A 27,283-nucleotide genomic window follows, 5' to 3' on the forward strand; every position below is an offset into this window, starting at 1 on the left:
GCCTCAGGGTGTGGTGTTGTGTTCTGACCTTATGCTCTGAGCAATTGCAACCTGAGAGAAAACCTGTCTGTTTGGGAAGAGGGAAGGTAGCTGTTTAGAATGGGCTGCAATCTGTTTTGCTGGAGGCATTCCAGAGTCTTGAATGAGAGAAGGGAAATGGAGCAGTTAATGTGTGCTGATGATCAAGTCGTCATTCAGATTTGGCAATGGTCACCATCTTGGATTGGTCCAAGACATTTGGAAGGAAGGCCATGTTTTGGATGCGAGTGAAAAGCTTTAGCAGCCACATCCTTCCTTGTGACCCAAGGTTCTTCAGGAATTCTGGATCGACTCCATTGACTGTTGATGCTTTGCCTGACTTGTTCACTTCCTTTTGTATGTAGGGGTTTGAGAAGTCTGCCTAAAATGTTTGTGTAAAATTAGTTCATGGGATGTGGGTGTAGCTGGCTATTTATTGCATATCCCTAATTGCCCAGAGGCACATTGCTGTGGGTCTGGAGTCACATATAGGCCAGACCAGGTAAGGATGACAATTTCCTTCCTTCAATAATGGCTTCCTGGTCATCATTAGACCCTTAAATATAATTTTTTAGAAATTGAAGTCAAATTCCACTAAGGTTCAAATTCCAGCAATTCAAATTGAACCAAGTCCTCAGAACATTTTTGAGACTCTGGGTTAACAATCCAGCGATAATACCACTAGGCAGTCACCTCCCCCACCCCTCCCCCTTGCTGGGTTGTGTACCAGGTACGTTGAAGAAGTTCAAAGTTCAACAGGATACGTGCTAATGGGAATGCTTGGCAGAAAAACAGAGAGAAATGTATTTAGGAAAGGATTTTATTGAAATTGGTACAGTTTACAATCACAGATGCAGATATTTACAGTGTTCTTAATGTTTAATAAATAAAGGGACCATGAGTAGACCCATTGAGACAGTTTGTAAATGCAGAATATAACGGATGTTGTTTCACAATTTTCTTCAGTCTGCTGGAGCAGTTAGCTGTGAGGGATCCATGTTCGATGCTACTTTGGCTGACCTAAATGGCAAATCAGCAAATATCACGGTGCAAGCAACCATTCGGCCCATCAATTCTGTGCCAGCTCTTTCAAACAGCAATCCAGTTTGTCCCATTCCTTTGCTCTTTGTCGCATCCAAGCAATTGTCTCTCTGTTGAGTGTTTCTTCGATTCTCTTTTCAATACTAATACTGAATCGGTGTCCCCTACAGAGTAAGCAATTTCCAAATCCCAAAACAAAACAAAGAACCGTGGATGGCACTTGGAGACCCTGAAACAAATAAAAACAGAAAGTGCTGGAGAAACTCATTAGGGTCTGGCAGCATCTGTGGAGAGAGAGAGAGAGAGAGAGAGAGAGAGAGGTCCAGTAATCCTTCCTTAGAATCGTTCTTTTAAGTCCTGAAGAGGAGTCCTGGACTTTTCTCTCTGGAGAGATGGAGGAAGAGAGGAGACCTGAACGAGGTATACAAAATAATGAGTGGAATAGATAGAGTCAATAGCCAGAGACTTTTCCCCAGGGCAGGATTAACTGGTACGAGGAGTCATAGTCTGAAGATATTAGGAGGAAGGTATAAAGGAGATGTCAGAGGTAGACTCTTTACTCAGGGAGTTGTGAATGCATGGAATGCGTTGCCAGCTGTGCTGGTGGAAGCAGAGTCATTGGGGACATTTAAGCGAATGCTGGACATGCAAATAGAGAGCAGTGAGTTGAGGGGTGCGTAGGTTTAGTTACTATATTTTACCTTAGGATTAAACCTCGGCACAGGGCCTGCTCTGTGCTGTACTTCTCTATGTTCTATAAAATGTTAACTCGGTTTTTCTCTCCGCAGGTGCTGCTGAGTTCCTCCAGCAATTTCTGTTCTTGCTTGATCCATTTAAAATCCAAACAGTTACCATGCAAAAGAACCTGTCTCATATTACTTCTGCCTCTTATGCAAATCTTCTCGAATTTGAGCCTTGAGCTCATTGACTCTTCAGTAACGTTTCTCTTTGGATTGTGAAACTTTGCAGAGGAACATAGATACATTGAGTGAGTGGGCAAAAGCCTGGCAGATGGAATAAATGTTAGTAAACGTGCAATCATACGTTTTGGTAGGAGTAACAGCAAAATAGATTATTAGTTGAACGGTAAAAAGCTGCAGCATGCTGATTTGCAGAGGGACCTGGGTGTCCTTGTGCATGAATCGCAGAAGATTGGTCTGCAGGTGCAACAAGTAACTCGGAAGGCAAATGTAATCTTGTCCTTCATTTCTAAAGGAGTTGATTTTAAAAGCAGAGAGGTAATGTTACAGCTGTACAAGAGGCCACACCTGGAGTACTGCATGCAGATTTGTTCTCCTTGCTTAAGAAAGGATGTACTGACACTGGAGGGGGTGCAGAGGAGGTTCACTAGGTTGATTCCGGATTTGAGGGGGTTGACTTATGAGGAGAGGTTGAGTAGGCAGGGATTATATTCTTTGGAATTCAGAAGAATGAGGGGGGATCCTATAGAAATATATAAAATTATGAAGGGAATCGATAAAATAGAAGTAGAGAGGATGTTTCCACTGGCAGGTGAGAATAGGACAAGAGGGCATGGCCTCAAGGTTAGAGGAAGCAGGTTTAGAACTGAACTGAGAAGGAACTTCTTCACCCAGCGGGTTGTTAACCTCTGGAATTCCTTGAGGGGAAAGTGAGGACTGCAGATGCTGGAGATCAGAGCTGAAAATGTGTTGCTGGAAAAGCGCAGCAGGTCCTGAAGAAGGGCTCATGCCCAAAACGTCGATTCTCCTGCATTCCTGAAGAAGGGCTCATGCCCGAAACATTGATTCTCCTGTTCCTTGGATGCTGCCTGACCTGCTGCGCTTTTCTAGCAGCACATTTTCAGCTCTGTAATTCCTTGCCCAGGGAAGTGGTTGATGCTACTTCAGTAATCACTTTTAAAGCTAAAGTAGATACTTTTTTGGAAAATGAAGGAATTAAAGAATATGGTGAAAAATGCAGGTAAGTGGAGCTGAGTCTATGAAAAGATCAACCATGATCTTATTGAGTGGTGGAGCAGGCTCGAAGGGCTGGATGGCCTACTCCTGTTCCTAGTTCACATGTTCTTAGTTCTTATGTTCTCTTTATTCCTTCCAGCTAAATCCTTTGTGATTTCAAACACCTAAATCAGCTGAGTCATGGCGGTGTCATACTGCAAAGCTACCACACACCATCATGTTACAAGTAAGAGGTTTATAAGATTGCTGTGTTTAATTTAGGATAAAATGAAAGTATGAAGGGAGTTTATTCTGAATTTGCCCAGACAAGTTTGGGTTAAAATTAAAGGTTGTTTCTCTGGAGAGAAGGGATAAGATATTTACTCCTGTAAACAATGATTGGCTTACTCAGCGAGTAGACGGTGAACAGACAGTTAGGTTGCAGTCTTACAGGGGCATAAATAACGTGGGCTATCATGAAAAATGTGGGAAAATTGAGTGAGAAATCCACTGAGTCTCATCTCCAGTGCAGGAATAACTCCCTGCCTTTTATCACATAATACTTTTTGCATTCATTCACAGAATGTGGGCATCACAAACTATTTCTGCATTGTTTGTGCAGGGGTTAAGAGTTAATCACATTGCTGTGTGTCTGGAGTCACATGAAGGCCAGACCAGGTAAGAACAGCAACTTCCTGACTATTGATGATGGCTTTATGGTCATCATTAGACTCCAGACTTTTTAATGGATTCAAATTCCAAGATGAAATTTGAACCCGGGACCCTGGAACATCAGCTGAGTTTCTTGGATTGTATAGTCTAGCAGCAATATCAGAAAGCTACCGTCTCCCCCTGGTGTTGAGGTGCAGGTCTCACTAAGCAGGAATGAGTGCATTTTAAGGGGGATTAACCTGGCAACTTCAACTCACTGCTGACTGTAAGGGGCATCCACGTTGGTGACTACCAACGTCATCTCAGGGCATCTCAGCATCCTTTCAAGACTGTTCCTTTGCTCTTTTTGTTCTCTTCCTTTCTTAATAACACATTGCTAAATCAAAACCAGAAATCCAAGCTTACAGCAAGGAACATGAAAAACTCTACAGATAAATCCCACAGCTTAGGTCACATTCAGAGCAGCCATTTCAGCAGCTCATGCCTGGCTTAACTAGTGCCATCCAGATGAAAGTTGACACATTGTGGATATTATTCAATGATGCTGACACAGCTAAAGCAGAGCTGAAAATGTGTTGCTGGAAAAGCGCAGCAGGCTAAAGCAGAAGCAGGAACATGGGTGGGAGCTCACAATCAAATTGAAGATACCTTGTTTGTGAGGATTGAAATGAGTTTGGACAACTCACCTAACTTTTGCTAGAGGGAGGGAGCTCGAGTGTAAATCTCATCATGACATGTAGTTTTAGATGTTACCCAGCCAGAAAAGGAAATTGTAAGCCATCAGGGACTGAAACTAGCTTCAGACTAGTTCCTGAATAATGAAGTGTCAACTTAAAGGACAGCATGAAGTCTAACTGTTGAGGGAGATTTTGAAGGGTTATTCAACCCAAAACATGAACTCGGATTTCTCTCCACAGATGCTGCCAGACCTGCTGAGCTTTTCTAGCAATTTCTGTTCTTTTTTTTTCTAAGGGGGATTTTTTTTGTTTCTTTTAAAGTCAATGGGGGATCTCTTCTGTGTTTTAGAATAGAAATTGTCCAGTGAACAGTGTTTAGGAAACATTGCCTTTAATTGGTGTCTTACAGTTCTTGTCTTGTGATCCTTTCAATCAACCACTGGGAACTCAAATTCCTTTCTAAAAAATATCAATCTTCATAGGGACTGTAACATCTCGAGTTCTTTGTGCTTATTGCTATGGATTTTCAAATTGTGTCGGTGCAAGCTGTAGATGAAGTTGACAATCTTATCTCCTAGTATTGGAGGGACAGTTTTGAGGAATGAGTTTGTAAACAGACTCCTTTCAAGCCCACAGAAGATATTTTTGAAATACTAAAGCTATTTCATAATGGAGAGGAGGTGTACTTCTTAGAGATAGACCAAGAATGTACAGGTTGATATTTGTGAAGGGAAAGTTTCTCAGGGCCATCAGGATATGAATCTTGGCAAAGACTGTGATGGAAAAGATGGTACGCAATGGACAATGGACCCATTAATTGGGGAACATTGGTGTTGTCAGATAAGATAATGAGATCAAACGGACCAAAAAGTTACCTTACCTGAAACCATCCAGATTTTTTCCAGGAATCATCACAAATACATATTAGTTTGGTGAATCATTAACCGAAGTGCCAAATCGGAATGTTAAAAGTTTCTCAACACAAGGAAACATATAGAAAATATAATTCAGGAAAAGGCCACTGAGCCCAATCAGCTTGTGCTGGTGCCAACATGGAATGTGCAGTACGGGAACATGTGATCTAGTCTGAGCAGCTCCTGTTAGAAATAAAAATGGGCAATGGAAATACTTATCAGGTCTGGCAGCATCTGTGGAGAGAGAAACCGAGTTAATGATTCAGCATTACGATTTACACAAACAAATAATTCTGAATGCATTTGGTCGGTTGGTTCTCTTCAAAATCTCCATCTTCATTGTGATCCTAAGCATTAACATTATTTTTGTTTAAAATATAGAACATAACAGCACAGTACAGGCCCTTCAGCCCTCGATGTTCCCTCCACCTGTGAAACCAATCTAAGTCCATCTAAACTACACTATTCCATTTTCATCCATATGCCTTCCCAATGATTATTTAAATGCCCTTAAAGTTGGCGAGTCTACTGCTGTTGCAGCACTGCGTTCCATGCCCTTACTATTCTCTGAGTAAAGAAACTACCTCTTACATCTGTCCTATATCTATCACCTCTCAATTTAAAGCTATGTCCCCTCGTGCGAGGCATCGTCATCCGAGGAAAAAGGTTCTCACTGTCCACCCTATCTAATCCTCTGATTATCTTATATGTCTCTACCAAGTCACCTCTCAACCTTCTTCGCTCTAACAAAAACAGCCTCACGTCCCTCAGCCTTTTCACAAGACCTTCCCTCCATATCAGGCAACATTCTGGTAAATCTCCTCTGCACCCTTTCCAAAGCTTCCATATCCTTACCGTAATGCTGTGACCAGAATTGTACACAATACTCCAAGTGCGGCTGCACTAGAGTTTTATACAGCTGCAACATGACCTCATGGCTCTGAAACTCAATCCCTCTACTCATAAAAGCTAACACACCGTATGCCTTCTTAACAACCCGATCAACCTGAGTGGCAACTTTCAGGGATCTATGTACATGGACACTGTGATCTCTCTGTTCATCCACACTGCTAAGAATCGTATCATTAGCCCAGTACTCTTTATTCCTGTTGCTCCTTCCAAAGTGAATCACCTCACACTTTTCTGCATTAAACTTCATTTGCCACCTCTCAGCCCAGCTCTGCAGCTTATCTATGTCCCTCTGTAACCTGCAAAATTCTTCCGCACTATCCACAACTCAACCAACCTAAGTGTCATCTGCAAATTTACTAACCCTTCCTTCCACGCATCCAGGTCATTTATAAAAATGACAAACAGCAGTGGCCCCAAAGCTGATCCTTGCTGTTCACCACTGGTAACTGAACTCCAGGATGAACATTTGCCATCAACTACCACGATCTGTCTTCTTTCAGCTAGCCAATTTCTGATCCAAACTGCTAAACCACCCTCAATCCCATGCCACTGTACTTTGTGCGATAGCCTATCACAGGAACCTTATCAAATGCTTTACTGAAATCCATACACACATCAACCGGTTTACCCTCATCCACCTGTCTGATCACCTTCGCAAATAATTCAATAAGATTTGTGAGGCATGGCCTATCCTTCACAAAGAGGTAAAAAGGACTTTTGCCCAAAACGTCGATTTCGAAGCTCCTTGGATGCTGCCTGAACTGCTGTGCTCTTCCAGCACCACTAATCCCTATCCTTCACAAAACTGTGTTGACGATCCCTAATCAAATTATACCTTTCTAGATGATTATAAATCATATTTCTTACAATTCTTTCCAACACTTTACCCATAACCGAAGTAAAGCTCACCGGTCTATAATTATCAGGATTCTTTCTACTCCAACAAGGAGAGAACATTTGCTATCTTCCAGTTTTCTGGCACTATTCCTGTCGACAATGACAACATAAAGATCAAACCCAAAGGCTCTGCAATTTCCACTCTGGCTTCCAAGAGAATCTTGGATAAATCCCATCCGGCCCAGGGGATTTATCTATTTTCACACTTTCCAGAATTACTAACACCTCCTCTCTATGAACCTCAATCCCGTCTAGTCTAATAGTCTGTATCTCAGTATTCTCCTCGACAACGTTGTCTTTTTCCTGTGTGAATACTGATGAAAAATATTCATTTAGTGCCTCTCCTATCTCCTCGCATTCCTTGCACAACTCCCCACTACTGTCCTTGACTGGTCTTCATCTTACTCTCGTCATTCTTTTATTGCTGATATACTTAAGGGGTTTTCCTTGATCCTATCCACCAAAGACTTCTCATGTCCCCTCCTGGCTCTTCTTAGTTCTCTCTTTAGGTCTATCCTGGCTAACTTGTAATTCTGAAGCACCCCAACTAAGCCTTCATGTCTCATCTTTACATAAGACTCCTTCTTCCTCTTGACAAGAGATTCAGCTTCTATAGTAAACCGCGGCGCTCTCGCTTGCCTGACAGGTACATACTTAGAACAGTCAATCGTCCGTAATTACACCGGCACCACTCCCCACCTCTTCCTCCGCTACATTGATGACTGCATTGGCGCTTCCTCGTGCTCCCGCGAGGAGATTGAGCAATTCATCAACTTCACCAACATATTCCACCCTAATCTTAAATTTACCTGGACCATCTCTGACACCTCCCTCCCCTTCCTGGAACTCTCCATCTCCATTAATGACGACCAACTTGACACCGACATCTTTTACAAACCCACCGACTCCCACAGCTACCTGGATTACACCTCTTCCCACCCTACCTCCTACAAAAAGCCATCCCATATTCCCAATTCCTCCGCCTTTGCTGTATCTGCTCTCAGGAGGACCAGTTCCATCACAGAACACACCAGATGGCCTCCTTCTTTAGAGACCGCAATTTCCCTTCCAACATGGTGAAAGATGCCCTCCAATGCATCTCGTCCACATCCCGCACCTCCGCCCTCAGACCCCACCCCTCCAACCGTAACAAGGACAGAACGCCCCTGGTGCTCACCTTCCACCCTACCAACCTTCGCATAAACCAAATCATCCGCCGACATTTCCGCCACCTCCAAACAGACCCCACCACCAGGGATATATTTCCCTCCCCACCCCTTTCCGTCTTCAGCCAAGTCCGTTCCCTCTGTGACTACCTAGTCAGGTCCACGCCCCCCTACAACCCACCCTCCCATCCTGGCACCGTCCCCTGCCACCGCAGGAATTGCATAACCGGCGCCCACACCTCCTCCCTCACCTCCATCCAAGGCCCCAAAGGAGCCTTCCACATCCATCAAAGCTTTACCTGCACATCCACTAATATCATTTATTGTATCCGTTGCTCCCGATGCGGTCTCCTCTACATTGGGGAGACCGGATGCCTCCTAGCAGAGCACTTTAGGGAACATCTCTGGGACACCCGCACCAATCAACCACACCGCCCTGTGGCCCAACATTTCAACTCCCCCTCCCACTCTGCCGAGGACATGGAGGTCCTGGGCCTCCTTCACTGCCGCTCCCTCACCACCAGACGCCTGGAGGAAGAACGCGTCATCTTCCGCCTCTGAACACTTCAACCCCAGGGCATCAACGTGGACTTCAACAGTTTCCTCATTTCCCCTCCCCCCACCTCACCCTAGCTCCAAACTTCCAGCTCAGCACTGTCCCCATGACTTGTCCTACCTGCCTATCTTCTTTTCCACCTATCCACTCCACCCTCCCCCCAACCTACCACCTTCATCCCCTCCCCCACTCATCTATTGCACTCTATGCTACTTTCTCCCCACCCCCACTCTCCTCTCACTTATCTCTCCACCCTTCAGGCTCTCTGTCTGTATTCCTGATGAAGGGCTTTTGCCCGAAACGTCGATTTTCCTGCTCCTCGGATGCTGACTGACTTGCTGTGCTTTTCCAGCACCACTCTAATCTAGACTCTGGTTTCCAGCATCTGCAGATCAAGTCAGAGAGGCAGCTTCTTTCCTCAAAGAGCATTAGTAAGCCACATTGCTTTTTTTCCCAATTATGGTCATTAAGCACGGTGGCTCAGTGGTTAGCACTGCTGCCTCTCTGCGCCAGGGACCCGAGTTTGATTCCAGCCTCGGGTGACTGTCTGTGTGGAGTTTGCACATTCTCCCCGTGTCTGCGTGGGTTTCCTCCAGGTGCTCCAGATTCCTCTCACAGTCCAAAGATGTGCAAGCCAGGTGAATTGATCGGGGATAAATGTGGAGTAATAGGGTAAGGGAATGAGTCTGGGTGGGATACTCTTCAGAGGGCCAGTGTGGGCTTGTTGGGCTGAAGGGCCTGTTTCCACACTGTAGGGATTCGATGATTAGACTGATAATTCCAAATATTTTGTTTACCCCCCATCCAGGAATTCAAATTTCACTATCTACAGTGACAGGGTCTGAACCCAGATCCCCAGGATATGACCAGGGTCTCCAGATTAATAGTCCAGTGATAATACCACCAGACTGTCGCCTCCCCAGTGTTTCACCGTGTCTCATGGGTATATGAAGGATATTCACTTGCATCTACAGAGCCAGTACTGGTTTGGGAACACATTCGCCAGTTTCAGTTGAACTCAACAATGTTAGCATCCCACTTTCCAGACTGGTCACAAGAGGCTGGGTATGTTGACGACCTGCACCCAATCAATGGAAGGCTCTCAGTTTGGAGGGAGCCCGACAGAGCTCAAATTGAGTGTAACCAGAGAGGAGGCATATCAAAAAAGCAGACACAGAATAGCTGTCCCTGGCTTCAGATTGGTTTTCTCCTCACTTAAAGGCAGAGTGTAACTGCATTAGGAGAGCAGTCAGAAGAGGTTTATTACAATTGAGGAGGAATAAGTGAGCTGTCTGATGGGGAAGGGTTGGACAGACTGGGCCATCTCCTGCAGTTCTCCACATACATGTCCACTTTGATCCTTGAGGGGTCCTATTCTGTCTCTAGTTATTGTTTTTCCTTTAAGAACCTCTTTGGATTCACCATAATCTCATGTCCCTTTTTCAACCTTCTGATTTCCTCCATTCAGTAAACTCCTGCGTTTACTGAATGGGTGGGTAACTCTTCGGAAGGTCAGTGGACTGACTGAAGGTCACTTCACCCTAGTTCCAAACTTCCAGCTCAGCACTGTCCCCATGGCTTGTCTGGACTTGTCCTACCTGCCTTTTCCACCTATCCACTCCACCCTCTCCTCCCTGACCTATCACCTTCATCCCCTCCCCCACTCATCCATTGTACTCTATGCTACTTTCTCCCCACCCCCACCCTCCTCTAGCTTATCTCTCCATGCTTCAGGCTCACTGCCTTTATTCCTGATGAAGGGCTTTTGCCCAAAACGTCGATTTCGAAGCTCCTTGGATGCTGCCTGAACTGCTGTGCTCTTCCAGCACCACTAATCCAGAATATAATCTTGCAGTCCCAAGTACATATTGACACCATGAGTTCATCGGCTTTACCTGTCAACTCTCTTGCACTAAAATAAATGCAATTTAATTTAACAGGCACTCCTTGCTCCTTGTCATATTCCAGCCTAACCTGTCTCTTCATTCATTGTTTTTGATTACTGTGTCTCCTTCCACACATCCACCCCCCACCAATCCAGTTTAAACCCTTCCTTGTAGCACTAGGAAACCTGGCCGCCAAAATATTGTCCCCCTCTTGAACAGGTCACCTCTGCTCCTGAGTAGATGCCAATGATCTAAAAGTCTGAATCCCTGCCCCCTGCACCAATTCTTTAGCCACACGTTCATCTGCCATTCTTACCGTCACTAGCATGTGATATTGGAAGTAATCCAGAGGCTATCATCTAAGAGCTCCTGGTTTTTAATCTTTTTCCTTGCTCTCCATAACCAGTCTGCAGAACCTCATCCCTATTTCTACCTCTGTCATTTGCGTTAATTTGCACAATGACACTTGGCTGCTCCCCCTCCCCTTTGAGAACATTCAGCATCTGCTCTGAGATATCCTGGACCCTGACACCTGGGTGGCAACACACCATCCTGTTTTTACCCGCGACCGAGAGCGAATGTAGCTTCCTTCTGCCTCACTTTGCTGATACGCTCCTCCCAAGACTTGGCGCATGCCCCAGCCTCCCCCCCGAACCAAATACCCAGCACCTTCAGGTGGTCAGTCCTGACGGTGAAGGGGATTGAGGATTGGTCGGCCCAGTTCCCGAAGAGCATGGCCTCGCTCTTGCTTCGGTTGACCTTGGCTCCCGAAGCCCGTTTGAACTGGTCACATATGCACATGAGTCTGTGCATGGACAGCGAATCCGAGCAGAAAACAGCGACGTCATCCATGTACAGGGAGGCCTTAACCTATAGGCCCCCATTGCCAGGAATAGTCACCCCTCTCAGGCTCGCATTCTTCCTGATGGACTCGGCAAATGGCTCTATGGAACACACACACAAGGCTGGAGAGACACGGCAGCCCTGCCTGACTCCAGATCTGACTGGGAAGCTCTCTGATTCCCACCCATTGATTAAGACAGCACTGACAATGTTGGTGTAGAGCAGTCTGATCCAATTGCAGATTCCCTCCCCAAAGCCCATTTTGGAGAGAACATCTCTCATATACGTGTGCGATATCCTGTCAAAGGCTTTCTCCTGGTCCAGGCTGATGAGGCAGGTGTCCAACCCCCCTGTACTGCATGTAGGCAATCGTATCCCTGAGGAGTGCGAGACTCTCAGCAATCTTCCTGCCTGGACAGCACAGGTTTGGTCAGGGTGGATCACTGATCCCAGAGCAGAGCTGACCCGGTTGGCGATGATCTTTTAGCAGGATTCTCGCCCACCCTCTGAAGATCCCTTCCCCCGCCTCCAACCCACCCCATCCATCTGGACACCCCGTGCTGGCCTCTTACTTGCCCTCAATCTCTTCATAGCCAACTGCTGCCACGACATTAACCGCCTCAACCTCTCCACCCCTCTCACCCACTCCAACCTCTCACCCTCGGAATGTGCAGCCCTCCACTCACTCCGTTCCAAGCCCAGCCTCACCATCAAACCGGCAGACAAGGGAGGCGCACCGACCTTTACACCGCTGAGGCTAAACGCCAGCTCGCGGACACCTCCTCCTACTGCCCCCTTGACCATGACCCCACCTCCCATCACCAAACCACCATCTCCCAGACCATTCATAACCTCATCTCCTCAGGGGATCTCCCATCCACCACCTCCAACCTCATAGTCCCACAACCCCGCACAGCCCGTTTCTACCTCCTGCCCAAAATCCACAAACGTGACTGCCCCGGCCGACCCATTGTCTCAGCCTGCTCCTGCCCCACCGAACTCATCTCTGCATACCTCGACACGGTCCTGTCCCCTTAGTCCAAGAACTCCCCACCTTATTTCGGGACACCATCCACGCCCTCCACCCCCTCCATGATTTTCGATTCCCCGGTCCCCAACGTCTTATCTTCACCATGGACATCCAGTCCCTGTACACCTCCATCCCCCATCACGAAGGACTCAAAGCCCTCCGCTTCTTCCTTTCCCGATGTACCAACCAGTACCCTTCCACTGACACCCTCCTTCGACTGACTGAACTGGTCCTCACCCTGAACAACTTCTCTTTCCAATCCTCCCACTTCCTCCAAACCAAAGGAGTAGCCATGGGCACCCACATGGGCCCCAGCTATGCCTGCCTCTTTGTCGGATAAGTGGAACAGTCCATCTTCCGCAGCTACACTGACACCACACCCCACCTTTTCCTCCGCTACATCGATGACTGTATCGGCGCTGCCTCGTGCTCCCACGAGGAGGTTGAACAGTTCATCCACTTTACCAACACCTTCGACCCCGACCTCAAATTTACCTGGACCATCTCAGACTCCTCCCTCCCCTTCCTAGACCTCTCCATTTCTATCTCGGGCGACTGAATCAACACGGACATTTACTATAAACTGACCGACTCCCACAGCTAACTAGACTACACCTCCTCCCACCCTGGCCCTGTAAAAATGCCATCCCATATTCCCAATTCCTTCGTCTCCACCGCATCTGCTCCCAGGAGGACCAGTTCCAATACCGAACAACCCAGATGGCCTCCTTCTTCAAAGACCGCAATTTCCCCCCAGACGTGCTCGACGATGCTCTCCACCGCATCTCCTCCACGTCCTGCTCCTCCGCCCTTGAGCCCCGCCCCTCCAATCGCCACAGGACAGAACCCCACTGGTCCTCACCTACCACCCCACCAACCTCCATATACATCGTATCATCCGTCGTCATTTCGGCCACCTCCAAACGGACCACACCACCAAGGATATATTTCCCTCCCCTCCCCTATCAGCGTTCCGAAAAGACCACTCCCTCCGTGACTCCCTTGTCAGGTCCACACCCCCCACCAACCCAACCTCCACTCCCAACACCTTCCCCTGCAACCACAAGAAATGCAAAATTTGCGCCCACACCTTCCCCCTTACTTCCCTCCAAGGCCCCAAGGGATCCTTCCATATCCGCCACAAATTCACTTGCACCTCCACACACATCATTTACTGCATCCGCTGCACTCGATGTGGCCTCCTCTATATTGGGGAGACAGGCCGCCTACTTGCGGAATGTTTCAGAGAACACCTCTGGGACACCCGCACCAACCAACCCAACCACCCTGTGGCTCAACACTTCAACTCCCCCTCCCACTCCACCAAGGACAAGCAGGTCCTTGGACTCCTCCATCGCCAGACTATAGCAACACGACGACTGGAGGAAGAGCACCTCATTTTCCGCCTAGGAACCCTCCAACCACAAGGGATGAACTCAGATTTTTCCAGTTTCCTCATTTCCCCTCCCCCCACCTTGTCTCAGTCAAATCCCTCGAACTCAGCACCACCTTCCTAACCTGCAATCTTCTTCCTGACCTCTCCGCCCCCACCCCCACTCCGGCCTATCACCCTCACCTTGACCTCCTTCCACCTATCGCATTTCCAACACCCCTCCCCCAAGTCCCTCCTCCCTACCTTTTATCTTAGCCTGCTTGGCACACTTTCCTCATTCCTGAAGAAGGGTTCATGCCTGAAATGTCGATTCTCCAGCTCCTTGGATGCTGCCTGACCTGCTGTGCTTTTCCAGCAACACATTTTCAGCTGGCAATGATCTTTGCCAAGATTTTGTAATCCGCATTCAATAGTGAGATTGGTCTTCAATTTCTGATTTCCTCCCTCTCTCCCTTCCGCTTGTAGATGAGGGTGATGATGCCTTTCCTCATGGATTCACTCATGGTACCTGCCCGAAGCATACTGACATAAACCTCCAGCAGGTCTTGGCCAATCAAATCCCACAGAGCCGAATAGAGCTCAACCGGTAAGCCGTCGCTTCCGGGAGTTTTATTCTTTTCAAAGGACTCGAGGGCCTTGGTCAGTTCATCCAGAGATAGCGGCTGGTCCAGCCTCTCTCGTGTTCCGTCATCTAGGACCTCCGTGATAGAGGACAGGAACGACTGGGAGGCCGCGCTGTCAGTCGGCTTCGCGTCATACAGACTGGCATAGAAGGATTTACTGATCCTCATGACATCAGCCTGAGATGACGTTACCGAGCCATCTTCTTCCTTCAGGCTGCTGAGCACGGAGCTCTCTTTGTGCACCTTCTGGAAGAAGAAACGTGAGCACGTCTCGTCCTGCTCCACCGAGCGGACCCTGGACCGAAAGATTATCTTGGAGGCCTCTGAGGCAAGGAACGAGGCTTGCTGGCCCTTCACCTCCTTGAGGTCCTCTGTGACATCGACCCCCATCGTCTGCAGCAGGAGCAGGTTCTGCATATTTTCCTGGAGCTGAGACAGTTTTCCCCGCCTCCCTCTCGCCTCCTGAACACCTTTGAGGATGAAGAACCTCTTGATGTTCCCTTTTACTGTTTCCCACCAGTCCGCTGGGGACTCAAAGAGGGGCTTCACGGTTCTCCAACCTGTGTAGTCCCTCTTGAGCTCCTCAATGTTTCCCGGGGTCAACAGCTTTGTGTTCAACTTCCACATTCCCTTACCAGCCCACTGCTCATCCTGGAGGTGACAGTTGGCCAGCAGGAGGCAGTGGTCAGAGAAGAACACCGGTTTGACATTGGTGGATCTGACCGAGAGTGTTCGGGACACAAACAGGTAATCTATCCTTGAGCGGATAGACCCGTCTGCCCGTGACCAGGTGTATCTACGCTGCGCTCAATCTGCAGGGGTGCTGAAGACATCGCGCAGCTTGGCACCTTTGACCATTTCCATCTGGACTCTGGACGTGGTGTCCAGTTTACTGTCTCCCCCGCCAGATCGTCCAGCTGCATCAATGATACAGTTGAAGACTCCGGCCAGAATGACCGGCCTGGACGTAGCCAGCAGCAGTGGAAGCTGCTGCAGGACGGCCAACCGTTCACTCTTACCCACTGGGGCATACACCATTAATCAGTCTCAGGGGAGCATTCCTGTACATGACGTCGGCGATGAGGAGGCGCCCGCCCACCACCTCCTTAACCTCGGAGATGGTGAAGTTGCCTCCTCGCAACAGGATACCCAGGCCGGAGGCGCGGCTATCGTTGCCCCCCCCGACCAAACTGACGGCCCATGGGCCCACAAGCTCGACCATCTCCTGTAGCTCCTGTGCGGTATCCCATTGTGTCGTTTCCCCCTTTGCTGGGTGGTTTCGGGGGCCTGGTCAGGTTTCCTCTTCCTGGTTTTTACAGGAATCCACTCATCTGCCTCCTTGGTTTGCTCCTCCTCCATTTCCACCGTCTGTCCTGTGGGAGCTTGGATTGGCTGCTACACCTCCCCGCTGGCTGCCGTCTGTTCCGCACCATCCTTCTGGGTGCCCCCAGACACTGTTCCCCTGCTGGTTTGTGGTACCTTGCTGGCCTTTTGCGGTCCACGGTTCGCATTGCCATCTCCAGCCATCTGTGCATAGGTACACGTGACCCGCCTCTCCACACAGACTGCAGTTCTTGGCCTCTTTGCATTCCTTTGTTAGGTGACCCTCCTTCTTGCGGAAGCGACAAATAATGACCTTACATTGCGCCTCCATGTGGCCTGACAGGTTCGGTACACTTTCGGCTGCCCTGCGTATGTCAGGTACCCTCTGCTCCCTCCAATTGCAAAGCTGGAGGGTGGGTGCAGGCTGTTCCCACTGGCATCGACCTTGAGAGTTATCCTGACCTGCCATTTGCTGGTCCAGATCCCGAAAGGATCAACCACATCGGTGCTTTCTCCCTCAAACTGGATGTACCTTCGCAGGAAGGTACACATCAGCTGCTGGGACGTGGGGGTTGTACATATGAATCATAAGCACCTGACTCCTCTGTGCAGGAAGCACATACAACGGGACCGCCGACAAGATGGAGAACAGAGGTTCCCCTTCCTTCTCCTTGAAGACCTTCAGGAGCTTATCTCACTGCTTCACACTCCTGAAGGTCACATCGAAATAGCCCCCAGGGAAGTCCTGCAGGCAGTAAACGTCTTTTTTTTATTTCAAAAATATACTTTATTCATAAAAGATTTTGATGATCTGTACAATTGGTCATGCCGTACATCCGTAAACATTCCATTTCTTTGGATACAGAGATAGAGTAATCATTCGTATATACAGGTCTGTATGTTTACTATCCATATATCCATATGTTTAGCTGAGGCGTCAGCGGAGACCACTTACTGTGTGGGCCCCCTGTTCTTAGGCAGGCAGACATTACATGGTGGTCTTTCCCCACCGCGTCTTGGCGGCAGCTGCCCCAAGCTTCAGCGCGTCCCTCAACATGTAGTCCTGGACCTTGGAATGTGCCTGTCCGCAACACTCAGTCTGCTGTGTCAAACCCACAACACTCCAGCAGAACCTTCTTGACAAACACCGTCCGATCGACAGCTGTACGCTCCTCCACTTTCTCACAGTCACCTTGACTGTGTTGTGAATGCCCTGGCCTGGGCTGCGGGTGGCTGCTGAGGCCATAGCTCCAAGGTTGGCTGGTCCCTGAATTGGTGTTAGGCCGAAGCCAGCATGAAGATCCACCAAGAGCAGGTCAGCACAACCAAACAATCCTCCAATGTACAATCACGATCCAGCGATGATCTCCACTAGCTCTGATGACTCAAAGCTCCACTCTTGACCCCAGCGATGATCTCCCCTACCAGGTAAGTATAGACCTGTCTGCCCATGACCAACACCAGACATACAATGACCTGTTCTTCAGTGCAGTTGGTTGCGTGTCCTTGGAGGGTCAGGCAGCATCAAAGGAACAGGAGAATCGACGTTTCGGGCATAAGCCCTTCTTCAGGCTTATGCCTGAAACGTCGATTCTCCTGTTCCTTGGATGCTGCCTGACCTGCTGCGCTTTTCCAGCCATATATTTTTAAGCTCTGATCTCTGGCATCTGCAGTCCTCAGTTTGTCCTTGGAGGGTGTCTTGGTGAGGTCCTCCTTCTGGTAGTGGTGACTGCGCCAATGCAGATCTTCACCCCAACAGCCAATACACATTGCTGCAGTCCTCCACTGGTCTTTGGATCATTGTATTGTCTCACAGCCAGTAGGTAGGGTATACTTTTCAGAGACATGCTCATGATTTCATCAATATTTCACAGCATGTGACCTGAGGGTATAAAGATCAGAGACTCCATCTTAATTTGGATCACAGTCTATAACCATGTTGCTCTGTTGTAATCAAGTAACTTAATAGTAACCAGACATTTCTGGGCCTACAAATACAATACTTTTATATAATATCCAGTCGTGATAAATATGGGTTTCCACTGGGTGCTCTGATTTCCTCCCATAATCCAAACCTGCTTGAGGCAAATCTCACATCAATCCCAATTAGTTTAGCTAAAAATGATAACGTCCTTCGCCCCAGAGGGCTGTGGAAGCATGTTCAAGACCAACTGATTTCCAGATACTAAAGACTGCAAGGTATATGAGGATAGTGAGGAAAATCGGTGTAGTGGTTAACAATCAGCCATGATTGATTTAAAATGGCTGGCAGACTTGACAGAACAATTGGCCTACTTCTGCTCTTATTTCCAAGGTACCTTTCATCCTTCATCCAAACCATCATTTTTACAACTTCTTTTCTTCCCAATTGTTCCTACAATACTTGATAATCACATATTAAGAACCTTTATATCACCTTATTAAACTCTCTAAAGGGCAACAATGTCATAATCCATAGCAACAGATTTTGTCCACAGTTTATCTAAACCTATAAATTCCACTCTAGACATATTCTTAAAATTATTTTTATGTATTTGAGAGGCACCACAGTCAGAATAGTGCAGTGGGTAACATCCCTGGCACTGTGCTAGATGCTTAGGGTTCAAACCACGTACAGGGACTTGATAGATGTGGCCTGTGCATCTGTTATGGGTGGCAGCATTGGAAGGAGAGCCAGGGGTCCAGCAGTTCATGTCCAGCGTTGGATGAGGTATGGGACCCGTGCAGTGTGACCGTCTCCAGCGTGGGCATGGAAGTGATGGTGCTGGTGGCAGCAGAGGTGGAGCACATGGACCCCAGCGACAATGTCAGATGGCGGCGACTGGAGGAGCGGAGAGGGTGAAGACTGCAAGAGGGAAGGATGAACGATTGAAGCTGTTTCCATTTTAGCAATATCAATTTGCTATTAATTTATTCATACCCATTTATACAATCCGTTCAGTAATTTATTCCAACATGGCACTAGAGCTTTTCACTGTTCTGAGGTACAAGTAAAAATATATTAAATAAGTCTCAATAAATAAATCAACAAGATAGGTCGATAGTTGGCCTGTAAATCTTTGCAATGTGTCAGGTGGCAGAGAGTAAGATCCTGAGAGAGTCCTGCTCAGCAAACCACTGTAGTATTTCATCAATCAAATGGCATTCCATTGAGATCCAACTTTCAGAAACAAAGATGGGAGAAAGGATAGGTCAATAAGCTAAATTGCCTCTGATTGTAACCATTTCAAGATGCCACCATTTGTAATTAAATTGTTCTGTCAAATATCAAATTAGTTTGGTTTCTCCCCAATAACGTTCATTAACCTGTCAGTGAGACTATGCTCTCAACTTCGTTCAGGGATAACAACGGCTCAGTGGCTAGCATTGCTGCCTAACAGCAGCAGGGACTCAAGGTCTGATTCCACCCTCACGTAACTTTCTGTGTGGAGTTTGCACCTTCTCCCAATCTGTGTGTGGAAGTGTTTCCTCTGGGTGCTCCGGTTTCCTCCCACAGTCCGAAGCTATGCAGATTAGGTAGATTGGCCATGCTAAATTGCCCATAGTGTTCAGGAATGTGTAAATTAGGTAGACATATGTGGCCTGATAGATGTGGCCTGTGCATCTGTTATGGGTGGCAGCATTGGAAGGAGAGCCAGGGGTCCAACAGTTCATGTCCAGCGTTGGATGAGGTATGGGACCCGTGCAGTGTGACCGTCTCCAGCGTGGGCATGGAAGTGATGGCGCTGGTGGCAGCAGAGGTGGAGCACATGGACACCAGCGACAATGTCAGATGGCGACGACTGGAGGAGCGGAGAGGGTGAAGACTGCAAGAGGGAAGGATGAACGGGAAATGTAGGGTTATGGGGATATGGTAAGGGGTTGGGTCTGGGTGGGATGCTCTCCAGAGGGTCAGTGTGGATTCGTTGGGACGAATAACTTCTTTCTGCATTGTTCTCCCTGTGTCTGCGTGGGTTTCCTTCGGGCACTCCGGTTTCCTCCCACAATCCAAAGATGTGCAGGTTAGGTGAATTGACCATGCTAAATTCCCCATAGTGTTCAGGGATGTGTAGGTTAGGTGCAATAGTCAGGGTAAATATAGGGTAGGAGAATGGGTTTGGGTGGGTTACTCTTCAGAGGTTTGGTGTGGACCTGTTAGGCCGAAGGACCTGTTTCCACACTGTAGGGATATTATTCTATATCTGAATCTCTCTTCGCTCCCCATGTCTCCAGCCATGCTTTTCTACATGGGTTTAAAATGATAGAAATGATTTGACAGTGTCGATACAAGGAAGGCATTTTTGCTGGTGAGAAGGTTTGAAAAATCATTGTGAGTGAATTCACTATTAAATTCTCAGACATCTCTGTTACACTGCTCTCAGATGACTTTAGATACAGATTAATGCCAGCTTGTAGGAATATTGGAAACTTGCTCGAGATTCTCCTCAGCACAGCGGGGAGAGCATAGGAGCAGGAATAGTCCATTCAGCTCTTCGAGCCTGTTCCACCATTCAATGAGATCCTGGCTGAACTGGGGTCTAGCTCCATCTACCCGCCTTTGACCTATATCCCACAATACACGTGCTTAACAAAACAATATCTATTCAGATTTAAAATTAACAACTGATTTATCATCAACCGCTGTTTGTGGAAGAGAGTTCCAAAGTCTACCAGCCTTTCTGCGTAGTAGTGCTTCTTAACATTTCTCCTGAATAGTCAGGCCCTAATTCTCAGTCTATGCCCCTAGTTCTAGAATCTAAAACCAGTGGAAATAGTTTATCTTTATCTCCCCCATCTTTCCCTGTTAATATGTTGATGACTTCAGTTAGATCACTCCTTAACCTTCTAATTCTGGGGAAACCAGGCTTAATTTGTCGAATGTCTCCTCATAACTTAGCCCCTGAAGTCCAGATATTGGTTGGAGCTTTCTAAGTGTGTGGACAATGGTTTGTGTTGGTGAACTGAAGAAGTGGCTCAAAATGACCAAGGAGGTTTGGACCAGTGATGTTTCATTAAAACCTTTCATCTTGAATAAAATGGTACTTTGAATGGAATAATTTCTAGGAAATTCTGCACCCCAAACCCCAAACCCATAGCTTCTGTTCTGTTCTGTTTAAATGTGAATCTGAATGCAGCCCATTCCATATCAGCAGCCCAAGCCAAAGTCATTATGACTCATTGCTTGCTGAACTGATAACTTAGCAAAGAATGTATCTACACCACCTACAAATAGTTCCAAAGCCAAATTCATTTCTGGTAAATGAAGAGGAAGAGTTTTATTTTTCATATGCTTAAAGCAATGGTGTACAATATGCCTTATACAGTGTGTTTACTTTGTTAACACATTGTATTTGAACCATGTCACAATACAGTGGCACTTATTTGCATTTTATTTGCATAACAACATAAATGAGACCAAAGTCGACATTGTATAACTGAATGCCAACAGCTCTTTATCTTAACACATTTGTGAATCCAGTTCATCAGCTTTTCTTGAGTTGCTCAACAACAATGAAAGGGAGACAAAGTCCAAGTTGACTGGGAGAGCCTCACCCATCACCGACTCAGATTCACAGTCTCTGCCTCCCCCATTGACTAGCTTGCCAGCCAGGATTTCTTCTGACATGGAAACTTGTGCTGTATACAATCAAACTCCTCAACTACCTGAAATTCTACTGCCTCCTGCTTAACACTTTTCCCCACACACTCAGAAGGATGAAGCTGTTCACGGCACACGAATTGTGTTGAATTGTATTCAGATGCTTGGTATTAACTGGTATTATGTGTGACCCATTGCAAATTGAGAAGTTGTTGCTGTTGACTAAGTTGGTGTCTGTCTGGAATGAGCATCTCTGTAAATAAATGCTCATTAGAGTACTAAAGTTTGGTCTGGTCCTTCATCCTTCTGGAGTATAACATCGTAGTAAACAGGGAGATCCAATATGGCGGCGGTCTGAGTGGTCTGCTGTGCTGGGATCTGTGCCATACCCCTGGGCAAGATGGACCTTTACCACCCCCCCTCCCCTTATCATCCACCCCTGGGAGATAAAAGTATTAATTTAAACTTGCTGACTATTCGGAGCTGCTGAAGTCGTATGGGACAGCTTAAAGGCCAGGATGAAGTCGAATAAAAGAAAGGGGCCTAAAGGAGTACAACAGACAGGGCACTCCACTACTGCATCAGGGGTGCCTGCAGCCAGTGTTCACACTCCCGGGGTGGCCGCTTAGGATCCAGCAGAACAGCAGCATTTACTCTCGGAGTTTGCCAAACTCTGAGGGTGGACTCAAGCAGCAGTTGAGCCACTGTCTGCCCCCCTAAAAAAAGCACGAGCAGTAAATCCAGCTGCTGGATTGAAGACTGGAGACAGTGGAGGAGAGGACCGCGGCATCGGACACTGTAGCTGAGGTCTCAGGAGGAAGGATCCGAACGCTGGAAGACCAGGTTTGGGTCCTTCAGGATCAAGTTGACGACCTGGAAAATAAAAATAAAAGGAAAAACCTACGGATCATGGGTCTCCTGGAATGCGAGGAAGGCAAGGACCTCATCGGCTTTGCAAGGGTGGCTCCCGAAGTTCCTGGGGTTCGAGTTGGGGTCGGGCCTGATAAGGGTGGAGCGGGCTCACCGGATCACTATGCACAGGTCCAGGCTGGACCCGTGCCCCCACGTGGTCCTAGTGCAGCTCCTGTATTATAAAGAAAAACAATTAGATTAGATTAGATTAGATTAGATTACTTACAGTGTGGAAACAGGCCCTTCGGCCCAACAAGTCCACACCGCCCCGCCGAAGCGTAACCCACCCATACCCCTACCCCTACATCTATATCTACCCCTTACCTAACACTACGGGCAATTTAGCATGGCCAATTCACCTGACCTGCACATCTTTGGACTGTGGGAGGAAACCGGAGCACCCGGAGGAAACCCACACAGACACGGGGAGAACGTGCAAACTCCACACAGTCAGTCGCCTGAGGCGGGAATTGAACCCGGGTCTCTGGCGCTGTGAGGCAGCAGTGCTAACCACCGTGCCACCGTGCACCGTGCCACCCACAGCAAGAAGACTGGGAAGGAATTCACAAGCTTTAATGTATGAAGGCTCAGAGATAATGCTTTTTCAGGCCTTTTCAGGAGCCCTAATTAAGAAGAGAAGGACATTTGATGATGTCAAGAAAGAATATAGAGACCTGAACATTCAATACTCCTTGAGGTAACCAGCCGTGTTGTGTTTCACCCCTGGGGGGATGGTGTATAACTTTGACTCCTCAGAAAAGGCGAAGAACTTTGTGAAGTCTTTGAATTGAAGGACCTGAGTCAGGGTGAGAGGGGAGGGGGCATTATTGCGGACAATGGTTTGGGGATTTTTTTCTATTACCCCCTTTTTTACTTCTCTCTCCCCCTTTCTTTTTTGTGGGTGCTGGTTTTTATATGTACAGTTTTGTTGTAAATTCATAAAATTTGAATTATTTTAGATATCGGGTATTATCTAGGGCTCCTTTTATTTTTACTGATGTCCTTTTGATTTTGAATTGGGGGTGGCTAAATCTGCGGTTAAGATGATGGAAGGGGGGGATGGGTGTCAATTGTTAGCTTTCAGAATGTAAATAACAGGTTTTCCTCATTTGTTAATTGCCTGGGGCTAGGGCATGGCCTCAGCTAGAAGGAGTTAAGATGGCAGTAAGGATTGGGAAGGGTGCCCCCTATGGGCAAGGGGGAAGATCTCGAGCGAACTGGGGATTATTTGGGTGTTTACTTCAGTTAAATGTAGTGTTTTATTTTAGTTGTAGTTGTTTTTATAGGAACAGTTTTTAGATCTCATAGAGTTAATATCTTTGTAGCTCATCACACCTCAGATAAGTTCCCTCCCCCTGTGAAACCACAGGCTGCCCTAGATGACCATGGCTAGTGATTTGTTCAGGTGGTGCACCTGGACTATAAAAGGGACCCATTCTCCTATTAAAAGAAAGAAGGTCCTGTTGAGTCTCAAGAAGGAAAGGGTGGACATTGCCCTGCTGCAGGAGACACATCTAACTAACAAGGAACATCGGAAACTGCAGCAGGGGGGTTATGACAGGGTATTTTTCTCACCCTTCAGCTAAGAGTAGAGGAATGGCTTTACCGATAAGAAGGAACCTCCCTTTCCAGGAAACAGAGCAGATTAAGGACGAACATGGATGGTTTATCATTCTTAAAGCCCTAATACATGGAGAAGAGTATGGCGTTTTGAATGTATACTGTCCCCCGGTGCACCCCCTTAAATTTCTAATTGAAACAGTGGCTAAATTAATTAATCTTGGGGTACGCCATACAATTATAGGGGGGAATTTTAATCACCTAATAGATCCAGAGATTGACAAGGCACCAAAAGGCCTGGCAGGTTCACTCACAAGGTCTAAACAGTTGGTGGGCATGTGCAATGAGTTGGGACTACCTGATGTGTGGAGGTATCTCCACCCTAATGGAAGAGACTTCACGTTCTATTCCAACAACACAAGTGCCATACGCAAATTGATATTTTTTATACCAACTGAAGGTTTGGACAGAACATTGGCGTGCAAAATTGCGAATATAGCTGTTTCGCATGATGTGCAGTGTATTTAGATGTTAAAGTCAAGGGTAGTGGAATGCATGCATGTCACTGGTGCATGGATCCATTTTTGCTAGAGGATAGCAAATTTGTTGAATATATTACAAGTGAGTTCAGGGCCTTTTGGTACGGCTAATAATCCAGCAATACTTTACGAGGCCACTAAGGCATATTTGCAAGGTCTGATCATCTCTTATTCGATGACTAGAAAGAGGCAGAGGGAGGAACAGCAACAGATGCTGAAGGCCTGGCTGAAGGTAGCTGAGAAAACACATTATAATAAGCATCACTGGTTAAACTTCAACGGATCACAGCTCTCTGGCCTGCCCTCAACTCAGTACACACATTGGCTTAAAAAAAAAGGTCTCCTTTGCCAAACAAAGATTGCTTGAATTCGGAGATAAGCCTGGTAGACATCTGGCTTATTTGACTAGGAGGAAAAAAGATTCCCAATCTATTATGTCTATTAGGGAGAAGGCTGGCACGATTACTGGTGAATTGAAGAAGATCAATGTTAGGTTTAGGGAATACTTTGCAGTGTATCGGTCGGAGGGGGGTGAACACAGTACAATGGGAATGCAGTCCTTTTTTGAAAATCTGGACCTCCCCAATATAAATATGGAACAGGCTTCCCTTTTGAGTGTGCCTATAACGGTATAGGAAGTGCAGGAAGCAATAAAGCATCTCCAGGGTGGCAAAGCACTGGGACCAGATGGATTCCCAACTGAATTCTATAAGAAATTCATAAACATGTTAGTGGAGCCACTTCTGGGAATGTACAAATACTCTTATACACAGGATTGTCTTAGCGGGGCTATTTTTTCCCTTATTTTAAAGAAAGGGAAAGACCCCGAAGAATATGCTTCATATGGACCAATTTCACTGTTGAATGTAGATCTTAAAATTCTATCCATGATGCTGGTTCTGAGGTTGGAGAAGGTCCTGGCTCATATTATAAAAGAAGACCAGACAGGTTTTATCAAGGTAAAAATAAGGACTGCAGATGCTGAAAACCAGATTCTAGATTAGAGTGGTGCTGGAAAAGCACAGCAGGTCAGGCAGCATCCGAGGAGCAGGAAAATCGACGTTTCGGGCAAAAGCCCATCATCAGGAATAGAGGTTTTATTAAGGACCGTAGCTCCTCTAACAATATCAGGAGAGTACTGAACACAGTACAGGTATGCCAGCAAAGACTGATTCTAGTTTTGGTGGTCTCCCTAGACGTCGAAAAGGTGTTTGATTGGATAGAATGGCAGTATCTGTTTGAGGTCCTAGAGTGCTTTGGTTTGGGGGGATCCTTTGCCAGGTGGGTAGCAGTACTGTCTAATGATCTTTAGGCGGCAGTCATTACAAATGGTATGAAGTCAAATAACTTTAATATTGGAAGAGGCAGTCGACAGGGGAGTCCTTTATCACCACTGTTATTTACCTTGGTGATTGAACCGTTAGCTGAAGCTATCAGGAAGGTTCCTGAAATCGTAGCAGCAAAAGTGGAAATGGGAGAGCAGATGTTGATGATGACCTTTTATTCTTGGCTGATCCGGACAAGTCTGTTCCCCGACAGATCCAAACAATTAATTCATATGGCGGTTTCTCGGGTTACAGGATCAACTTTACAAAATGGGAAGCCATGCCGGTAAGGGGATTAGTGGAGGTGCCTAACCTGAAGGATGGAATGCAATTCTTGTTCAGATGGCCGTCAAAAGGTTTTCTGTATTTGGCAATTTTTATTACCCCTTCCTTCCACCAGCTGTATAAAGCTAACTATGTACAATTACTAGAGAGGATAAAACAGGATTTTCAGCAGTTGGAGGGGTTACCATTATCATGGCTAGGCCAAATAGCTCTGATTAAGACAAATGTACTTCCTTGACTACTGTACACCATGAATGTTCCCATTATTGTTATCTAGACAAGTATTACGGAGGATTAATGGTTGGCTAGTATCCTTTATTTGGTGCCATAGCCATCCTCTAATTAAATTTACTAAATTGCAGCTTTTGTAGGCTGAGGGAGGAGTGGATCTTCTGGATTTGAAGAAATATCAAATAAGTGCCCTGTTAACATATGTTGGTGATTGGGTACGGGGGGATTTCGGAGTCGATTTGGCTTGATATTGAAGCCTTGCAGTCGAGATGTCCTTTAATTAACTTATTATTCATGGACAAGATGAAATCCGTGACCAAATAATGTAAAAGTCTAATTATTTTAAATACAGTGAAAGCTTAGAGGATAATGAGGCAAGATAAAAGCAATTGGTCTAAAACTTCGCCATTTACCCCGTTGGTGGGAGCCCAAGGATTTAAACCTGGGACAATGGACTTCAGCTTTTAGGCATGGGAGAATAAGTGAGTCTTCTGAGTGGGAGATTTATTCAAGGGGATGGCCCTGATGTCATTTAGTCAGTTAAGTCTGAAATATGGATTGTCTAATAGGGACCTTTTCCGATATTTCCAGATAAGGGACTATATACAGAGGAAGACCACACTCCTGGTCCAGTGTTACAAATCAGATGTGGAAAAAAAGAGTACTCTGGTGTACGGGTACTCTTTCACTCAGTATGTTATATTATTTACAGAAAGGTCGTGCCCTGGGGGACATGGAAGGATTGTGTAGAATGTGGAATGGAGAGTTAGGAGATGATATTTCATCAGAGGGAAGGGAAGACATCTGGGGGAATGTAAGGAAAATCTCAGTATGTGACAGAGCGCAAGCCATGCAATTGAAGATCTTACACAAAGCTTATATGGTACCAGTCATCAGGGTGTCCCCAGTGTAACATTAGTATAGGGGCGCACTGCTACTGGTCATGTTGTAAGATGCAGAGATACTGGAGTGCTATAATAAGGGAG

The 27,283-nt window shown here is 46.7% G+C and overlaps 1 long non-coding RNA gene across 3 annotated transcripts in view; it reads right to left on the minus strand.

Moving 5' to 3' along the window:
• Window positions 1-855: 855 nt before the first annotated feature.
• Window positions 856-27,283, minus strand: part of LOC140495760 (uncharacterized) — an 82,322-nt gene continuing 55,894 nt past the window's right edge. Inside the window, exons 2-4 of one of the 3 annotated variants that reach the window (XR_011964091.1) lie at window positions 22,350-22,529; window positions 18,483-18,712; window positions 856-5,472 (exon numbers count right to left, since the gene is read on the minus strand). This is a non-coding gene — a long non-coding RNA (uncharacterized lncRNA). The other 2 variants (XR_011964092.1, XR_011964090.1) reach the window with 2 other exon arrangements.

This window comes from Chiloscyllium punctatum, chromosome 25 (assembly GCF_047496795.1).
Source record: "Chiloscyllium punctatum isolate Juve2018m chromosome 25, sChiPun1.3, whole genome shotgun sequence".
Lineage (NCBI taxonomy): Eukaryota > Metazoa > Chordata > Chondrichthyes > Orectolobiformes > Hemiscylliidae > Chiloscyllium > Chiloscyllium punctatum.